The sequence below is a fragment of the Montipora capricornis genome, chromosome 4 (genome assembly GCF_036669925.1).
Source record: "Montipora capricornis isolate CH-2021 chromosome 4, ASM3666992v2, whole genome shotgun sequence".
Taxonomy (NCBI): Eukaryota; Metazoa; Cnidaria; class Anthozoa; order Scleractinia; family Acroporidae; genus Montipora; species Montipora capricornis.
In genome coordinates, this window is record NC_090886.1 from 52,672,963 (window position 1) to 52,680,462 (window position 7,500).

Consider the following 7,500-nt stretch of genomic DNA (forward strand, 5'->3'; position numbering starts at 1 on the left):
GGACGCTCAATCTTTCTGCTACCTGAATTGCTTGGCCGGAAATGTTTCCAAAGTAATTTTTCTAGCCAATATCATAAAACATAAAAAAGCAGAAAACAAGATCAACTTATCATCGCGCAAAAGGAAAGGACATTCAGCCGGCAGAAAGCGCACGAAAACTTGTGCAAAATTCGATTAACTTTACATTCACCTCTGGTTGTAAGAGAGTGTGATGCAAGAGGTTTAAGCGAATCAGCACAGCACCAAAGTTCCTTGCAGATTCTACTGAAAGCGAAATAGAGGAAATAGGCAAGGTGGATTCCAAGCTTCTTCGACCCAAGTAATGTGCAATTAGTATGTGCAATCAAATGTCGACGAGTGAAATTAGGAAATAATTTCACGCGCGTTTTGTCAAAATGCAGAATTTTGACAAAACGCAAGTGAAATTATTTCCTAATTTCACGAGAAAACCATTTGATTACCTTTTAATGTCGTGGGTGACAAATTACGCTCAGAACCGTAATTGTAAAATTGCTCGAGTACTTTATCCAACTGCTCGGGAAGAATCACCTCCAGGTTTTTCTCAAGGCTATTTTCGTCACACCACTTCTCAAAAACTCTCACCCAGTTAATTGTGCTCTTTCGCGTATTTAAATTTTCTGCCGCTTCTTTTAATTTCGTAACTTCTTCAATGGTCACTGTCTTAAATCTAGACGCCATCTTGGCTCTGATCGAGATACACGAGATGTTACCATGGTAATTTTGTAATTTCACATGTGAAATTATAAATTAACGCTGAAATTTCGCGCCTAAATCAAGGAGTAATTTGTCACCCATGATATTAAGTAAAAAATACCCGTTAACCATCCCTTTCCGTCCGACAAATCAGTCAATCAGTCCAGTAACCTCGTACCCAGATCTCCTACGGACAGAGTGAGATCTGGGTACGAGATTATCAGTTCAGTTTTTCATGGCTGGAACGATAAACGTTCGAAGGTCATGTGACATGTGAAAGGGACTCTGTGTCCTATTGTTTACTCTACATGGGCCGCATTGTCCCATTCTTTGATTGCACTCACTTGTAAGACGGCCATATGCATCCGGCCATGTTGGTGCAAAAACAATACAAAAGTGTAGCTCAAGGTTTACATAATAGTAGAGTCAAATAGAACAAATTAGTATTCTCAGTATTGGACTGGAACTAACTTGCAATGAGGGCTAAAATCTGGGCGAATATATTGAACAGTATTTGTATTTGAAAAGATTCCCCGCATTAGCCTCCATTGCAAGCCACAATACTAGACATATTTAGTTGGAACACTTAGCGAATAGTCACAATCATCGTGTTACAAGATCGTAGCTTATACCACATCCCCCTTCCCCCATTCAGGAAGGGGGAAACGGCGATGGGTGTTCCAACAAATGTGACGAGTATTGTAGCATACCAAAAATATTAAGATGCTGGTTAACTTTTGACAAGGAGTTGAGATTTCGGTTGATTCTACATGGGCATAAACGTAACGTAAGAACCGTGCGTGTCTGGTCTTCTCGAGACAGAGGTGAGAGATGATTTCTTGCAGACTGGAACGCCTAAATTGCTCTGTTGTAAACATGGCGGTCGTCTCTCTGGCCTTTCTGTGGGCGAATTCCAGGACCTACCAATACAATTTGAGCAAGTTTTGAAAGCTAAAAACTTCAATCGATGCTGTATTTTGCCGGTAGGACTGGGTGGCTCCACACTCATAAGAAAATCTATGAAATGAGAATCGGGGGTCTTCCCTTGTCATGGAACGGCCGAATTACCCAGAATTCCTTTTGGGCATGAAGGAGGCAAGCGGAGACTGGTCCTCATCAAATGAGGAAAAAGTAGCGAGAAGATTTCTAGGCGGATACTAAGGAGTAGCCAAGGTGCGTGCTGTTAACGTAGACTTTTTATCATAGGAAATTCGGCCTGGCCTTTAGTACTTTCTTGTCAAAGAAACGGTATAATGTAAATAAGAGAGTAATGAGATTTATATTTGCGATTACCTGTCCTCTTACGTACCACTTAAGTCAAACTCTACATCTCTATGCAATAAGCGCATTCAAAATTTCCTCATATTATCGTATAAAAGTAGATAAAGAAAGAGAAGGCTTGTCCTGCATATATGAAAAATACGTTTTCTCTCCCGTTCTCTTCTTATGCGTGATCTTCGTGGAAATTACATTCTGTCCCTCCATAAACCTAGAACAACCAGTTATGGTCTTAGTTCTTTTTCTTACGTATTAACTAAGTACGTTGCGAAATGCGCTACCTTATTTTTCCCGTACCACTGAGTTTACTGGTTTTAAACTAATCCAGGGCCGGATTTTGTACAGCGGCTTTTCGTTTTTAATATTTAGTTATGTATCTGTATATATTATGTATGTTAGCTGTAATGTTTCGAAGATATTATTCTGAAATTCGAGATAAAATACAGTTTTATGCATGCATGTATGTTACCTTCACCAGGCCGCATGCGTGCACTTTGTAATCTGCGACTCCAGTGCTTACCATATGACAGATAAAATGTCTTTTCTTTTGAATATATAAGCCATCGAAATCTTACGTTAAATTGTAATGACAAGGGCGGTTTGGAGCTGTGAGTAGGCGTGGGATTTGTCTCATATGGTTTAGGGGCCGACATATCCCTCCCTCAATGCCGTACCGGGAGGCGAGGTCGGTAGCAGAAAGCAGCGAAGGGCCAACTGCGTCCAAAAGCGATCGCACGGGCCGAAATCCCGGGATGACTCGTTTGGTACGACGCTCCAGCGCCACGTCTGGAGGTACTGCATATTTTTCTCGTCTCGTCTTCAAACATTCCGTCAGCGCATGCGTGCGTAAATGTTCAGCCTCTCCGATACTTACAATACTAGACATATTTAGTCGGAACACTCAGCGAATGGTCAGAATTATCGTGTTACAAGATCGTAGCTTATACCACATCTCCCTTCCCCGAATTCAATGTTGTGTGAGAATTTTTCGGGCGACTACTAGTAGTTGTGGAAATCAACATTGGAGGAAGGGGGAAACGGGGATGGGTGTTCCAACAAATGTGACGAGTATTGTAGTTCCAGTCCAATATTCAGAATACGAATATGGTTTATTCCCATAAGACTTTTCACCAACGTGGCTGGCCGTGACGTTACGTGCAATCAAAGAATACTCTAAAAGTATACTACATATCTACATTATGGAACAATGCCCACGGAGAGTCAAGAACAGTGAACTTTGTCAATTTTAAAATAGACAATATTCAAGATTTAGTGACAACCAAACGTTTCGCGGCATGATTGACACACACAATATAACTGCCCAGATACATTCTATCCAGCTAACTTACAAACAACACTCCTTATTAGATAAATATGACAGGCCTAAGCTTACAGCCCTACGATACTTTTCCCCTTTTTCCTAGAGTAAATGGAAATCTGTACGGGTTTGACTAGTTAAGGACGGTGCCTACTAATTAAAGATACTTTTGCCCCGGGGTGTGATTATGCAGGAAATGTAGATTTTAACAAGTGTTATTGAAATCCAAAAAGAAAATTGGGGGTAACCACGCATTTTTCAAAGATAAGTCATGAATAATATTTGTAAAAAGCTTTAACTACAAAGCAACGTATGGCGTTCTTTCTTAAGTATCTCTCAAAAACGCATGGTTGCAACCAATTTTCTTTTTGGATACCAAGAGTACTTACTAAGATCTACTTTCTCCGGATAGTTTTAAACCGCGCAAAAATATCCCTGTATTAGGAAGCATCGGCGATAGGAAATCCGAGTATCTGGAGATGCGCAGAACGTATGCGCAATAACAATAGTAGGCACCGTCCTTAAGATATCTTAACCCATCCCCACCTGTCTAACGCCAGAAGATTTTACTCGTCAACTGGGGTCGCTTTAGGAGTGAATGGGTTAACAACATCCAGCTCCACTCAAAGTATGTCCCTTGGCGATCTCAGCTCATCACTTCATTATCTTAGGCGTCCATTTATACAGAAGTTTGCCGAGTAGAACAAGGGAAGACGAGTCATACCGTTGATCACAAGAAACGCTCATCTCGAAGTACCTGAAGCTTGGCCCTACAACAAACTGCTTCAATGGACTATCCCGCGGGATGGAGAATCGGGTTTGCATGAACAAAAATGGCGCCAAGTTTCCCGCCATTTTTAATCTCAAGCCGTGACTCAGCAGTCGTAACTGTCGTGTGAAATAAATGGCACTTTGTTTCAGTTTTTTCTCTTTGTATTGTCGTTAAAATGGCTACATCAGAGAATTTTGAGTTCTCTTTGTGTTCTAAAAATTCCTGGGAACACTGAGTTTGCGCGTTACCGAATACACTGTATAATCTGAGGAAACAAGCCAATTGACAAACGAATCTGGTGTTGACGTTATCACAGAATAAGCTGGCTATTAAAATAAGCTCGCTGCATTGAGTTTAAACTTTCCTATATAAAGCTCCAATTGTCATTTCCTTCTTACTCAAATGAAAACTGGGATGAAGCCATTCATTTTGAAACGGAGAACTACTCGAATCGGGACGTTTTTGGCAAAGGAAAGGTGCCTCTTGTTTAAAATACGCTACAGTATGGTGTCCGTGGTCCGCGAGAAAAAAAGATAATCTTGAATACGAAAAAGGCCACTGGTGAAATGCCACGCAGATTACTAAACGGTACGAATAACCGACATCGAGGAACGCTGTGCCTATCTTCAGGGGCACCCAACGACCAATTTATTGTAAAATGTATTATTATACCCCAGTTAATGAAAATAAATGTTATTAAGGCATTTTCAGGTGTTTTTCAGTGTTGCTGGGAAAACATTATCTGTTCCTTTTTCCCAGCAAGACACACAAGAAATTTCCCAGCCAGCTAGATAAAATTGGTTGGTTTCCCAGCCAGCTGATCAAATTTATTTCCCAGCCAGGAATTCCGCGCGCTTTCAAATCCCTCGATCCAAAACGACCGAACAAAATCACACTTCTCCGGCATCAGTCAAGCTCAAACTCCTGCGATGGCCACAGGAATAAATTTAGTTCTCTTTGACCAAGTTTCAAGGTCTAGCGAGGCTTGCTTACAACGAATTTGGACACGGCTGGTCAACCGTTCACTCATTTGCTCTCACCATATCGAGGCCAAGTGAACGGTTGATCATCACATAGACTGTTCACAGTCCCCTATTTTCCCGTTTGATCGTGGGGATCGAGCACAAACTGCCACATTCTTTGTTTTTAAACAGCGAGCGCGAAATGGGGAAGCGACATAACTACCGAGTGGGTGGGGGAAGTGGAGGAGTTTCCCGCCAAAACCATTGCGCAGAATAAGCAGGCGTAGTCAATCGATTGAAATCGGTAATCGATAACAATCGAGCTCACAGAAAAAAATTATTATCGATTGAGATAATGGATAAGTATAGGTAATCACATGAGGCCGAGTACTATTAAGGATTAATTGCACGAGTGTTTTGGAAATTTTCCAAAACACAAGTGCAATTAATCCTTAATAGTACGAGGACTCATGCGATTACTTGTTTATCAATAAAGGGCAAAATTTATACGTTGCTATGCAACGGATTAACCAATCATTGACAGGTAATCAAGCCCTCTCTTGATTACCAAAAATGCCCTCGATTAAGAAAAAATGCCGTCTGTCTCAGCCAACCAGCGTTCAGTAATTTTGCCCTTTATTGATAATAATCGATAGCAAACGACAGTAATCGATAACAATCACTAATCCCAAGGAGTCCCCGGAGGAGTATTCGTTTCACAGATGGCGTTACCATTTATTTATTTATTTAATTTATTTATTTATTTACCATTTAAGTCCAACATTCAATAGTGAATATAAAAGACTGCATTAAATTAAAAAATAAATAAATAAATAATAGTATTATATACACAAATGGAGCTAATAAATTGTGGAATTTCACTCTTAAAAGATTTAAGTGATTCTTTCAACGCTACTTCCTTTGGTAGCTTATTCCATTCCTGTATGATTCTTGGCAAAAAAGGAATACTTATAAAAATCACACTTTGTATTTAGAGTCATATATGCATGCCGAGAAGAACGCGTAGAGGAATAGGTAATTGGGTGGAGATTAGCATTATCTACATTTGCTAAGTTATTTCTAAATTTATAAAGCATAGACAAGCGTGCAATTATTATATGGTATTGCAGTGATTTTCAGCCCAGTTGGTTTAACATATCAGTCACACTATCCTGACGATTGTAACCCGGAAGAACCCAACGAACTGCTTTCCTCTGAACCATTTCCACTTGCTTGATGTTTTTAGCTGCGTAACAGTCCCAGACAGAAGAACAGTATTCAACGATAGGCTGGATAAGAGATCTCGATAGCATGCTTATGTAGTTGAGCAACGCGATTGGCTATTCGAGGCAAAGGGTTTGGACGTCAAAAGCCCGTGGGGACGTGAGGAAGATCCAGATTGGCGAAGTTTGATGTAGAGTGGAGTGAAATTGTCACCAGGCCAACGGGCGTACCCGTCCGAATTCAAAACGCCTTTCAAGATGGAGAAAGTGGCAGGTTCTTCGTGAAAACTGGCTTGCTTTCTAAGCACGTGGAGATTGTTTTCGGACTCTGGGGCTTTATGCTATAGCGTTTGCTATCGATCTTCACGAGAGCGTGGACAAAAAGCTGAATCAAGCCGATTTTGGGATTAAATCATCCTCGATCGCGAAGTCATCAGTGGCTTCAGAGGTTGCGAGTTTCCAGCCTTGTCTTCTTTTAATGAAGGAGAGGAGCAAATTTCAAAACTAGCCCAGAGAGCCTCAAATCGACACAAGGACACGAGATAAAGTAAAAGTAAGTTTATTTCATTTATTTTCTTCGCTTTAAACTAGGATTAGCCGATTTTTTCCCGGCATTTCATGTTTCCCATGTAAGCCCTACACTGAGCATTCAAGTTATATGTTTGGGTCGCCTATGTTCTAACTTACAAAGATGCTTTCCAACAGAGTGAAATGGATTACGCTTCAGTTCCGTCGCCTACAAATCTTCCACGTGCACTTTTTTACTGTCCGTGCGCACGACGGTGCACATGTGCTTTTTCACGCATGCGTCCTGCTCTTATTAACACTGACAGACTTCACTCTCGTCACCAGAGCCTCGGATCGACCCATGGCTCTGGGAAACTCTGCGTAGGAGAACATGCGCCGTAGGGTTGTTATAGCCAAAAATTGCCTATTTGAACCTTACGGCGCCTGCTCACTCCTCGTGCTAACGTGAATGCACCAATTAGAGACGCTTTTGATTGTTTTTCACGAAAACCAAGGAGAAGACACTTTGTCTCTGAGTTCCCCAGAGCTCTTTTCTGCCTCAGTCAAGAGAAGAGTTCTGGGGTCGAGATTGTGACAGACTTCAAATGCATTTCGGTTTTCTTTCGTCGCGTCATGTGTAAGTTTATATTCTAAAAAATTCTTTTTTCTTTCATTAATATTTATAATTCTGTCTAGTATTTACTTAGGGTTCCGAGAGCATCTTTT

At 40.9% G+C, this 7,500-nt stretch overlaps 1 protein-coding gene across 1 annotated transcript in view; it reads right to left on the reverse strand.

Moving 5' to 3' along the window:
- Window positions 1–7,446: 7,446 nt before the first annotated feature.
- Window positions 7,447–7,500, reverse strand: part of LOC138047365 (two pore channel protein 1-like) — a 66,735-nt gene continuing 66,681 nt past the window's right edge. The window contains exon 29 of the mRNA XM_068894191.1: window positions 7,447–7,500. This exon is cut by the window's right edge and continues 730 nt beyond it. The gene's annotated coding sequence lies outside the window, so the exon portion shown is untranslated.